Genomic DNA, 14,362 nt, shown 5'->3' on the forward strand with positions numbered 1-14,362 from the left:
CACGAGCCTCCGATTTGGCTAACTGGGTCCTCGTCTCTCCCATTTGTATTTTTAAAGTTTGTAGGTCTCCCATTATGGTGGAGAGAACGGTGTTCAGGTCTTGTTCCTCAGACATTTTGAACAACGATCCTGCCGGCTACGCCAATTTTGGTAGAATAAATGTCACAAATACAAAAATAAAGTTTTGGGGACCGTCCCGTATATTGTCGTCCAGACAATAAGAGAAAAATGAAGTGATTCAAAGTCTTGAAAGTACAATGAACGATTTTACTGATACAAAATGGCGGTTATATAGCAGAACAAAACATGTGACAGGAAATGGTTGGCATATGGTGACGTTGCAACAGGACCCGGAAACAACATCATTCTGATGAGCCGGAAGTGAGGTGATTTGTGGGTGCTGGAAGTGACGTCATTGCGGCCATTTTGGAACCTGGAAGTTGTAGGGTTATTTTTCTTCTTGTTTTCTGTTGATGAAAGAGAGTTCAGGTAAGTACCACGTGACAACCCCTTATCTCGCGATGTTATACTCATCTTTAGACTCTTTGACTGCCTCCTAATCGCACATGTGTGACACTGTATTTAGCATTTTCACAAATTTAACATTTTTGGATGCTTTTTTTCACATATAAAGTTCTTGTCTGAAGAAACCGAAGTCTCTGTTACATCATTTAAGTGCTGGAAGAGAATCAAGAAACAAAAGATCAGAGCTGTTGGTTTGAGCTCATTGATCCATTTTGGTGTTCTATACACAGAAACAAGTGGCCCAAAGAACAATGACTGGAACAAGGTGTGATTTTTCTCTAAATGGATCATTACTTGGCAGAGGTCAAATACATAAGCGAATGACAAACTCATGTATGATTTCTGTGAAGTTTCAAATCTTAACTAAGACCATCAAAATTACTCATGAAAAATGTATGCTACTAAAATCCAGGTATGTTAAATAAAATGAGTAATTGAGAATATCAATTAGTTCATATGCTAGAGTCAGTACTAGAAACACTGTACAAGCTTATGCTTTGGAAGGGGTTTGCTGGTTACACACAAAGTTGTCATTGAGAAGCAGCAGGAACACTAGAATAAAGTACAAGACAGCTGCCACTAGATGGAGTTGATTAGCTGCTTCAACAAACATCCATGGCAGCAAGCAGCTTTATAGGACATTCAGAGGGCACTTGATGCTTACCTGTTATTAACCAGTTATAGTACACAAACAGGAACAGAGTAGTTGATGATCACTGGGAATCAGCTAGCTGTGCAGGAGAAAAAGGAAACCAAAATTGCAGCCACTCAGAGACACAAGTAGCTCCACAGAGACATGTGTTGCTAGCATGACACAGAAAGCAGATATCACTCAGAAAAACAAAAGACTGGTTCAGCTGGACAAGGAGAAGTATGGCACTTTCGGAACCAAACAAAAGAAGCCATTTAGATAAAAACAAAAGCTTTAAAATCATACCTTTAAAGAAAAAATGATTAAAGCTAAAGTTCTCTTGACATAATATAAAAAAGGTGGTTCCTTTGTTTCTTCATTGATTTATTTTCAACTAAAACAACAAACATGCACTAGCTCAATCCTTACAGTTTAATTCCATGGCTTCAGGCATGAGATAATACACCAATGATGATGTCATCCATATGTAACACCATTAATACCAACAAAAGACAAGGTTAATCAAATGTACCAAACAAAAAAGATCTCCCCCCATCAAAAAGTCAATGGGAAAAACTCAAAATAGAGCCTTATTGCAATCAATCCGTCCAGATGTACTTGGCTCACACACTTGCAATACAACCCAAAAAGCTGTATAGATACCATACATAATTCACCCACTCACCTGTCAACCTCTCTTAGCTTTCTGGTCATACTTCTTCCTGACAGTTAGTCTTTGCACCCACTTATCTCCACATTCAGGGCTCAATAAGTGCTGAATCCCATAGACAGATTACTGTGTCAGAAGTCCTGCAGACTATTCTTAGGCTATACTAAGTTTCTCTAACACCTTTATGCATTCTCATAGCTCTGAATGTTAATTACAGAATCTGAGATTTTTTAGAGCTTGGAGGTTACCGACTTTTCACAAGGTGTGGTAGGGTTTACATCATTCCATAATCTTTTGCTGCAACCTGCTGGTGCAGTGCTAGTTCACATGACTTGCCTCTGACTTCACAGTAAACACTAGTCAGTCTTATATTGACAGTTAGAGGTGGTCTCATACCTCTGTTACGATACCATCTATACTTGCCTAAGGGACTCTGTTAACTGTGTGGCTTCATGTTTTATATTTTTATAAACCAGACCACTTTCTTACTTTTTCCCATTCCTGAACAATCTGCTACAATATTTAATATGTTGTAAATAAATTCCCCTTTGGGAGAATAAAAGCCTATCTATAGTGACCAACCTTATCCTGGTATGTGATTTTAGAAGAAAGACCATTTAGTCTGTATAGTTACTTGAATTTAGTTGCTTAAAATCAAAGTACAAGCAATGTTTAGCCAGACATTCCACTTGCCATTTTTCATAGGTTCCCCAGAATTAACAAACATGTCAAATTGGTATATACTGTATTTAAAAAATCCATATTTTTTAATATTCATAGACTTACTATATTTTTTAAAGAACAAAATAATATGATTATAGAAAATAAGAAAGAGAAGAATTACATGCTGGTTCTTAAACTAGCAGTTCATTAGGCAACAAATTAGGGTGGCATTTACAAATGTTAAATAAAGGCCACATTCTAACTTGTCTTCAGTTTTTATTTAATAAAAAAACAATATGATCTATTGCCATATCTAAAATGCACTATAAATAGTAAGTTCTGTAATTACACTGTAGAAGAAGCAGGGAGCGACAAGCTTTATTGATGCCACACTAGTTTTTAGTATTTAGGCAGGCTTCACTGAAGTGTATGCTGTAAATCAGCTGAGGTAACCAATACTCTTCTTCTCTTCTCTTTGCCACATAAGAAAACATAGGTTTTGTTGACAGTAGTTTAGGTTATATTTCATTTCCTACAGCTTTTGACTCCTCCAATCTCTATTGATTGATAAAGCAAAGTTTACAGCATTTTTATTTCTATCCGTTATTCAGACAGAACAAATTGGCCCTGTTTAAGTGTTCGTGCTTGCATGTGAGTTCTTTGTAAAATACTTTGTCATACCATACTTTGTGACTGATGCCATATAAGATGAAGATGGATTGATTGATTGATAAAGTGCTAGCTCCCATTGAACACGTACAGGGCTATGCAGTATGATAAACATCAGTGCAGATACTTGATGAAAAAGGCTGTCTGTGGGTGAATTCAATTTAATTTACTACTAGTACCCATTTCAGTGCAGTCTGTAAGTGCTGAATTTGGAATGACTAAGAAGCAATGTAATTCAAAACTTATAAGTGCCAAGACATTTCAGCACTCAGGCTTGTGTGCTGAATATGTTTTTTTCCCCCACACAAATACGTCAATGAGTCATGCGCCATTGCAGAGATTTTATGTTCTGTCAGCAAGAGATGTATGGTGAACAACAGGTGCAGATTTCCCTTCCTCCACCCTAATTCACTCGTGCCTTCCCAGAGATATTGAAATTCTTCTGTCTTTTTTTCCCATACATATCTACCTGAGTAGCACAATAATAATAAACAGAGAAGAATCATTTGTGCTATATGTAGTGTAACATGTTCCTTAATATGTAAGTAGGACGTTTTGGTGCTTAGGAAGACCAGAAGGTTTATTATTTGTTTTTACCTCATTGTTTGGTGGGTGCAGCAACATGCTATCAAGCACATGCTCCCAACCTCCTCCTCCTATGTATAATGTGTTAATAAGAATTACATGAATGCTTGAAAATCACATCAGTTTTTTTTATACCATTTCTGGACAATATTTTCTGCGCAGGAAATTACACACTTATGATAAAGAGTAAATCAATAGGTGTCTTCAGCAAATCAATAGGTGTCTTCAGCAAAAATGATCAGAACGACTTAAAGTTGTGTATTCCACACCATTCGATCTCAGGGATTCACCCCTTAATGGGATATGACAAGTCAAAGTTACTTATTTTCAGAAAACCTCAAAAAAAATGGGAATTGGTAATACAGTTATGTGTACTATTATTTTATGTTGAGGTTGCTGATCATGAATTTGATAATATTTTTGGTATTTGATTCCTTACTGGTAGTCCTAGCCTTCTAAGAGGCACTCTCAGAAGGTTAAAAATGAACAATTTTAAACTTAAGTCCGTAGGGTATCGTTTTAGACTATTTCAAGGTAAATGATTATGATTACTGTGCCCTGCCTGGGGTTTGTTCCTGCCTTGCACCCTGTGTTGGCTGGGATTGGCTCCAGCAGACCCCCGTGACCCTATGCTAGGATATAGCGGATTGGATGATGACTGACTGATTATGATTATAATATTATTTTTGATTTTAGATTCTTGACTTAGGGATCTAGCCCTTAATGGTCCTCTATCAGGGAGTGGAAAGTGACACATTTCTATTACAATTGAGAATATTTGGACTTTCAACAATTAAATTGAATCAATTGTAACATTTCAAATATTTGATGTAAGTATTCTTGTTTATTATGTGCTTCTCCCTCATGAACTAAGTCAGTACATTTCTAATGAACACCCCGAATTAGGGCAGCTTAAACGAATTCAGACTTTTTGATGATTTCCCTTGCTTCTGTTAGTCACTAGTTTTATTAGTTTAATTCACTTTTCAATTTTTTTACTTCTGCTTTTCTGGCAATATTTTGGGTTCAGGGATGGTTCTCAGGCACTTGCTAAAGTTCACATGTTTTCAAAGGCATGTTTGCTAAAGCATAAATCTATTCTTCTCTATCAATACATTAATTACAAAATTATTAATATTATTTTATGAATTTATTCAAGCAAGTTAAATTGTGAAGGGCATTTCAGGAAAACTGGTTTTAATGATTAAAAGAAACTACAAGAATGATGTATAATACTTTAAGTGTATTGAAAAAGTGTCTTGAAGGGCACAACATAAAATAAATGATTTCTGAACAAAAAACACAGCTGCATAATTCAAACGTGACATACAATCACTGTACCAGGGGAATGCTTCTAGAACTTAATCACTCATGAAAAGTGCAGCAACGTGGAAACATGCAGAGACTTAAGTGGCTCCCATGGTTATACAGTAGGAACTGCCATCAATGTTAAAAGCTATCATGGATATGGTTACAGCCATAGCAGAGAAGTGGGCAAAGCAGGCAGCCGCTCAGAGTCCCATGTTTTACGGGGGACCAGCAAAGGTTAAACACCTTTCTTCAATTTTTCATCACACCATGCATAGAAATATACAAACATGGATGTTTAAATATTTTAAGAAAGTGACACACAATACTCTTATTTTACTCACAGTGAAATATAAAATCAGAGTGAGAGCAGATGCATTATTTAAAAACTGGAGGCATGTTGGTCCTGTACTCACTACAACATCAGTTTCAAGCTAAAACAAAAGTTACCAAGTGGAAAATGGTGAGGACAAGCAGAGATAAGAATAAATTGCTACAGTGAATGCAAGAAAAGAGAAAGGAAGCAGAAGATTGAAAATGTTAATGCAGCACTGTTGCAAGGTTTGTTGTAAAAACAAAGATGCAAAGATGAAAATGACATGGGTAAGACATTTAAAAGTAAAATTAGCAACAACTACCAATGAGGCTTCTGTTCTATTATATCACTGCTACTTCCTGCTGCCAGCTTGCTGACAAAGAATCCTGCTACACTTCTACCACAGAAACTCTCCATCCTGTGATATAAATCAAGCTCTGAGTCAGCCCTGAATATGGTTACCTGGAGATCTCATGAGTGTAAAATAAAAGACAGCATGAATTTTAAAATGTGATTGCTTACAAAAATGCATGTTTTATTTAAAAAAATCAATTTGTGTATAACACATCACTGTACTTATTTTCCAAAAGAATACAGATTTTTAATTCGAATAAGTTTTGAATATAAATACTGTTAGCAGATTTGCAATAAGTTTGGCACCATTACAACCAAAATAGCAATACAAGAGTTGTAAAGCTGTCTTTTTAGCGGAACCTCACCTGTCACAATTGATCTTTTGATTATTATATAAAGGCAATGGCACTGTGCTTCTATACCAGAGCTGCAAAGCATTAAGAAGGCACACAAAAATCTTGTCTAGCTACCCATAGGTGTAAGAGATTTCAGAAGTGGCACACTGAGGAAATGAGGGCCAGGACTCTACGGTGTTTTGTTTTTGAAAGCACTGAATTGTGACATTTACTTTATACTCATTTGCACAAACTGTACTTTTTCACTGAATAAAAAGTAAATTATACCTTTCTGCTGATCACTTCTTTTTGAAAAAGGTTAAGTATTAGTAAGCTTGAATCCAAGAACTGAAATCGTTTCAAGCACTATATGAAGAAATGTAATCTTTATATACACTATCTTGGCTGTTTGTTTATTTGTCCAGGATTTTAAATCACCTGTAGCTCACAAACCGTTTGACCTATTGGCCTGAAATTTGGTACATATACTACATGATGCCTACTATCCACTTTCTGGGTGATGATTGACCTCCAAGGTTATCCTTCATTTTATTTTTATTTTATTTTATTGTAGAATCAACTCTCAGGCAGCAGCCAGCAGGGTGCTGTTCTCATCCCTACCACCTTCGCGGCCACGTCCCCTGCCTCTTCATATCTTAAATAATTCTTGAGGCAGATTGAAGAAAATTAAGGAAAACCTACTAAGTAATTGCAGCACAAACACTGACTTGATCAGTTTTAACGTGAAAATATGCCAACGAAAGAAGAGAAGAAGTGGGCCACTAGGATGGAGAAAAGAAGAGCTGCTCAGGAAGCAGAAAGCGCATCAACCTCTGAGCAAATCAATGCTAAATGTACAGAGAAAGAGTATGAAAACTATGAATACTCAAGTCACAAGTGTATTACTGGTAAAATATATAAATTACATAATTAAAGTATTGTCTTACCCTATTTTAATTATTTAACTAGCCAATTCCCATCAAAAATGATGGCCAAAAACAAAATAACAATAAAATATAGATTTCATGAGTTGGGAATTACATGATGAATGGCAAGGATTTCCAGTATACTAACTTTTTGATTGTCTCTGCATCTGTATAAAACAAAATTCATGAAGTTTCCAAAGTTGGTTCTATGAAAAGGACAGCAGGAATAATATCTTTCATTTTCTTCTTTAAGTAATCCTCAGGTATGTTTTCCACAATATTCAATATTACTTGAAGCTCCCCTGTTATAATTTTTATGAAAGGGGGAGAAATGTATAGACAGAGGAAACACGCACAAACAGATATAATCACACAAATTATATATGTCGATGTATACTTACATTTTCTGTTTTATTATACGGTGCCTTTGCAATATATATTTTTTGAATGCTGGACAGATTTTGAAATTAGACATTTTTCCAAATTTTAAATTAAAATAAATTTTGTTCAAAAATGTGCTTGAAGATAGTTTGGTATCCAATTAAAAATCAATAAATGTTTCATATAGCATTATATATTTACAGTGTATAATTATTGTCTAATGATGACGGCCTTGTGGCTTGATGCTTTTGAGTTGCCCATGAAAACTGGATAGCACTTTAGCAACAAAAACCCCTCTGACTCTTTCTGGTTCATTGATTTCACGAATGCATTTGCTGCAGCTTGCCATTATCAGACCGGTGTGCTGCAAAAGTGGCATACCAGAGAAGACAAAAAACAGTCAATCATTTTTCCTCAGAAAGGTCAGTCAAACACTATAGTGTGTTGACCTCTACCTCAGCTATACAACTTGATCAGCATTCATTGTTTTTGTGAATCTGTAGTGAAATAATCTGTTTACATCTACAATTGTGAGAAGGTCAAAACTTGATGTGCAGTATAATTGCCTACTTATTCTCTCAGTGCACAGTTATAACTTTGGTAGCCTTCACTCATTCTTTCCTATAAGTCTCATTAGCTGCCAGATATACACACCTCTTTCTAAACTACACACATTTTAAAATTTTTGGTTGAAGTGCTGCCTCTTCTCCCTTTCATAGTTGTGGTCCATTGCAAACTATGTTTAACCTTGTTACCACATTTAAGGTGTTGAGGATTATTGTGAACAGAAGGAGATGATGTAAAAGATTATAATCATAATCAAATATAGTAGGCAAGGGTCCAAAGTTCTGTGAAGCAAAATAAAATTGAGTAACCAAAGTCAAGGGAGGCAAGAAAAAAATGTAAGTTGAAGACCAAAGAGTTCAAAACCAGAAGGTCAAAGTCTGATATTAGGATCAACTTGTTTTAAAGCAAAGTACGGCTAATAATGAAATATTTTTTGTATCCACTGAGAGATGACCTGAAAGTGTGACTGCAGCAGAGGTGGGTAGTAACGAGTTACATTTACTCCGTTACATTTACTTAAGTAACTTTTTAAAAAAATTGGACTTCTACAAGTAGTTTTACTGCACCGTACTTTTTACTTTTACTTGAGTACATTTGTGAAGAAGAAACACTACTCTTACTCCGCTACATTTGGCAACACTCGACTCGTTACTTTTTTCCATTTACACATTATATATGCTATATTTTAGTCGGAGAGAAGTCACCAGTGAATCTACTGCATGACTGTTTCACCAATCAGATGTAGCAACAATAATCACATGACTCCGTTTCACTAATCAGACATAGCCATGCAGTCACATGACCACATACAAACTTCCTGCGTCTGCAGCCTGTGAGAGACTTTTTAGTCATACAGGGCTCGTGATCTCTGCTAAACGGTCACAGCTTCACTGCAGGAACCTTGAGAGTCAACTCCTGCTGAAACTTAACCATCACTTCACGGAGTGAAAAACAAGCACGTTTTAACCAAACATGCACAGACACAGACAGTCATGGTAAAGTGAGACTTCTTGCACGTGCAGAAGCTGCATTATTCTAATGTTATTTTTTATCAGCTGTGCTGTTTGGAGTGCAAGTGAATATGCAGTATTATACTGTCAGTGTACAGTATATCTTGTCATTGTAAGTAGTTTTCACTGTTCAGACATACATGTTACCTACTGTAGGTAATGGCTTCAAAAGCTTTGTTGTGAAAAACTAAGATTTGGAACTTTGTGTTATTTGTGCATCTTTATTTTGTAAAGATGTTATTTATTTTTACTCATTTTTTATTTTGTTATTTGGAAATAGCAGAATTTGCACATTATTTTATATTTTATTACATTTCTAAAAAATAAATAATTTATTATGATCAAAGAGTTACTCAGTACTTGAGTAGTCTTTTCACCAAATACTTTTTTACTCTTACTTGAGTAATTTTTTGGATGACTACTTTTTACTTCTACGTGAGTAATATTATTTTGAAGTAACGCTACTCTTTCTTGAGTATAATTTTTGACTACTCTACCCACCTCTGGATTGCGGCCATATTTATATGTTGTGTCACATGATGTCACAAGTAAATTGACGCAGTCACATCACCATCACCACATCACATAAATAATGTAAATCAAGATGGCAAAAAATAAGAACTTTATTAAATTTGCATTCAAAATGTAAAACAAATGTAAGAATTTAATTCTATATACTGTATGCACAAATCTTTATAAATAGAAAAATAAAAACACAGAATTTTGTGTATGCTACAAGCCTTCCTAGTAAACCTTATCACTAATTTAAATAAATTGCTAGGTTCTTACAACATTAACAGCTTAATATTAGCTTGTTAAAGCTGCATTCATGCATGTTGGCTGTTTCAGAAAAATGGCATACAGTTGCTGTCACCGAGTGACTGTGTTTCTTTTGCCTTTATATTTAAAATAAACAGTTTGAAGAAAATCTTGGACCCCTTTAATTTAGAATGCCGCGCCACTGATCTCAACATATTGCCTTGACCAGATTTAAGGTAAGTTAAGTCATGTGGAGAAATCCATGATACACTGCTGCAATGTGAAGCTATAGCCACCAGTGAGGACAGGATATTCTCATACAGCACATAATGATGACTTCCAGCTGCTGGCTCCATTATGATAAAAGTTTATTTTAAATACTGCTGAAAAGTTGTTAAATGTTGTCAAGTAGTCTGTCATGCCTTGTCATCCCTAGTCTTTTCTGACCGACACCCTCAATAACATTCAGCAACTGACATTCTGTTTGACTGAGTTGTATAGTGTGAAACCAGCAGAGTTTAAAACATTCAAAAAACAGTAGGAAAAGTGAAAAATGGTGTAATTAATAGTTCTTCTGTGGTGGTTTCAGCACAAATCCATTACAGGCAACAGTACTATAAAGATGTATAACTTGTTTTTTCCCTTACCCCTGTAGAAGGAAAATTTTTATATCAACATAGATAATAGCAAATTAACATATAGAGCCATAAAAAGTAATTAAAAGCTTCTAAAATATTAAGATTAAGCATAAATTAGAATGTTAAGCAAATAATATAGGTCAAGCAAATAGTTAAGTAAAAATCAGTTATATTGCATTATTTCTTAGGGATACAGTAACATTTAAAACCAGCTTTGGACAAGATAAGAGTTTGAGAACACCTGTGATTCAAGGCTAGGAAGTGATAACACAGAGAAGATGCCTCTGAAAGGCTCGTATCAAAAAGCAGCTGGGCTGATGAATCAGCAGAAAGGCAACAAAAGGCTTTTGCTGCAAGCAGGGTCACGCTGACCTGATGCATGAAGAGAAAATCTTAGTAAATTCAGGCATTAACAAAAATATTAGAAGAATATATTAGAAATTAACTTTAGTGTAGAAATTAAGACAAATCAAGCATGCCAAGCAATGATTAAATGAAAGCACATACTATACTTCTTTAACTTTAACTTTAACTCTAACTCTATACTTAATTAAAGCTTAAGCTTCAGGTCACTATTATAAAAAGTTTGGAAGGTTTAAGAAAGAAAACTATGAGAGGAAACCCATATATGGAATTGAAGCCTTGGCCAGTTAGAGAAAATGGGAACAGCATAGAAAAATAACAAATTCCACAAGGGGGCCAGTGATAGGAAAAGTAAGGCGATAATAAGGGTTCCCATGGAAACTCAAGGTTCGGCCGGACAGGAGTAGAAGGGAGTCAGAGAAGATGGGTAAAAGAACTCATTATAGCGAGGTCAGAAAAGATTGGAAATGACATAAGAAAAGCCCAAAGATGTTAAGAGGAAGCCATCCACCCAGTCTTAGACTAATCAAAATAAGCCGAACAGACACCAAGAGGAATAATGGACAGTAAAACCAGGTGCAGAATGAGTCGATAATCGAACGCGATTATGATAAGAAATTGTTATAAAAACTTCAATTGTTGTAATGTTCAGGGCTCAGCTCCATTTGGCCGTATTGGGTTGAGTCCTTGTTATTTTTGTGTTGATTTATTGCAATAAAGCCTTAAAACTCTGTCTGTCTATCTCGAGTCCTAATAGCCTTTATTTTTAGGTAAAGAGCCTTCTGATGATGAATTTTTCGCCACAACACCCCCAACCTGAAAATTCATGATAATGGTTGTCCTATTCACTACATTGCAACCCAATATTAAACAGGAGATTGTGGAGTGGTGCTTGATCATCAATAAAACACCAAATATTAGAGTTTTTTTTAAAGAATGGTATCTTATTTTCAGGCACTTGGAGAATCTAAATCTATTCTGGCAGCTTATTGCGGACACCCTACTAAGAAAATTTGCTGAGATATTTCCTTTGATTTGCCAGTTACCTATCCATAGCTTCTGGAATATTTTGCTATAATCTGCTCTCACTTCCACAAGTTTACACCTAATGTGCCTCATCATATTCATTCATCTTTGTCCATTGCTATCTGCTCACTACTGCTTTCTTTACTTTTTCTTGAGATCCCTTTTTTCTATTGACCGACTTTGGAAGAGCTTTGAAGTGGCCATATCTATCATAAAATAACTCTATTTCCATCACTACATTTATTTTCTTAAACTGTTCAGCTAAATAAAGGGTGGCTGTGACCAGTAGCATAATTACAATATGATATGTCTTAAGTCTGCAAAAAATTATTAGACCCTCTTCATTTGTAATTAAATAAAATCTTTTAATAAATTACCAAGCATATAAGCTACATAAAAGGTTAGTGGATATAATTATGCTTTTATGGAGTTGTGGTAATGATAACACCATTAACTTTTTTTTAGACATAAAGTAGGCAAGCACAATAAAGCTTTGTGAAGCAATAACCATCAATCAGCACAGAACCACCCAAAACTATGGGTCCCTGCACAACTACCTATAGTTACCATGAGCGTATCCCTGCAGCATTTGACATAAATAACAGTGGACGGGATGCCAGACTCATTTACGATTAGCCAATTTAGATATTTTAAATTATTTCACATTCACAGAGTATATAAGAAATATCCACACAATCATGGGAAGGACGTGGAAACTTCATACACTGACTGGGCTACGAATCAAACTTAGGACACTGGAGCTCTAAGGTAGAAGTACTAACCATTGTACCACTATGCTTTAAAAAAACTGTACTTCACCAATCATTAACTCTGTTTCATACTGGAAACTAAAATATTTCTGTTTATTTTTTAATGGAGGCAAGATAAATGGAAGTATTTGCTTTGTTCAGAGTTACAAGAATAAAGATAATTTACTACTTTCACCATGTTCTTTTGTTGTATAAAAAACAATGTTATCACCTATCTATTCTATTAAGTGTATACATTTATTTTCCAAATCTTTTATATTTTGGTACATATATTAATAAACCATTTTGTTTCCTTTTTTCATGGCTATGAAGTGATAAAAGCTCAGTAAAATACTGCATATTCTGCACGTATATGTGGGGGTACTAGTGTCAAACCCTTCATAATGTGCAAATCCCAGAGAAACCGTCAGTCTTAACATGCCTTATAATAACAATTGAAATGAAGCTGAATGTCATTTTCAAGTACAAAGCAGGTCAACTTCAGTCATAATTCAGTATATTGAAGTATGAGAGTAAAAAGCTAAAACAAAATTATTTTGATGTGTAGAAAACAATAGTTAAAGCTTTGCTTTTTTATAACAAAAATGATTCATGCTGCCTATTTGTCTAGCACAAGGTCTAACATTTTTTTTATTAATGTTGCAGTTGGACTTGTAGAAATGTCTTTCAGTGTAGTGGCAATTCAAATATGTCCTGCTGTGATTTGCTCTTAGTGACTTCTAGCTCCATCAGCATTCTATTTTTAAAAGTTTTTAAAGGAAAGACATTGCAGTTCCATACAAAATGGCAGCAATTGTTTTGTTTGAAAACCAGACTGCTCTGTGCCTTTGGACAAATGTGTAAAGTCTGTAAAACAGAATACATTTATTCATAAAATCATTTATTTCAATATTACAATAGCTTGTGCAGTCTTACTTGGTTAACAACTTATCAGCTTAACATTTATGAGGATTATATATTTCCAGTTTAAAATATATGAAGAGATCTGGCGTGCCATTTCTCTGTATTTTCCAGATCTAATATTATTGTCAATAATATCTACATAATGGCACTACCTACTAATTCATTAAAAAAAAAAACCTCCCAGCAGAAAAGCAATATACTGTAATAGTATTTTTTATAGTCAGTTTGCTCTTTGGCCTAGATTTTTAATGATTGATGTGTGAGGAAATTCTCCCGATTCTATATCTGGTTTATTTAAGCATTGCCTGTCTCACACTGTTTAGTTGTGATTATATGCTGATTTGAAAAAAAAAAATCACCAGCTTTTAATTTTATTAAAACTACATTTTGCCATTTGAGGTGATGAGAAGCAAGGGTATATTAATTTATTTTAAAGGCCTGTCATCTGTCTCTTTAAATCATGTATCCAAGGAAGTGAGCTTTTAATTAATTTATTTTTTCTATTCTAATAACAACACAAATGTTCAGGTTTAATGTTGTTTATATATAGATAGCATGTGCTAGCCAAGCAAACCTGCGTGCTAAAATAAGTGTGGCTTAGTGAGGAAAAAAAAAAATGAAACCCATTATGTGGATTCAAGAAATGCAAATAATATATTAAAACAAGACACGTTTAGTAAGATTTGTTTGCTAATGGGGTAGTGGTTGGCACTGATACCTCACAGCGTACCTACAGTCATCTGTTCACATTCTTTTCTGGCCACATTCCTCAATTTACTGTGTGGGTTACCTCAGAATATTTAATTTCTTTCTGACATCCTAAATTGATACAGGTTATGTTGCGAACTAGCATGAATATGTATGTACATGAGTGTTTGTAAAAGTCTCTTTGCTTAAAAATTCTTTATGAGTCTGACTACAATTTTGTTCTTACATCTAGCCCCTGGTTAAGTAAACGTTTAA

Source organism: Polypterus senegalus, chromosome 3, assembly GCF_016835505.1.
Source record: "Polypterus senegalus isolate Bchr_013 chromosome 3, ASM1683550v1, whole genome shotgun sequence".
Lineage (NCBI taxonomy): Eukaryota > Metazoa > Chordata > Cladistia > Polypteriformes > Polypteridae > Polypterus > Polypterus senegalus.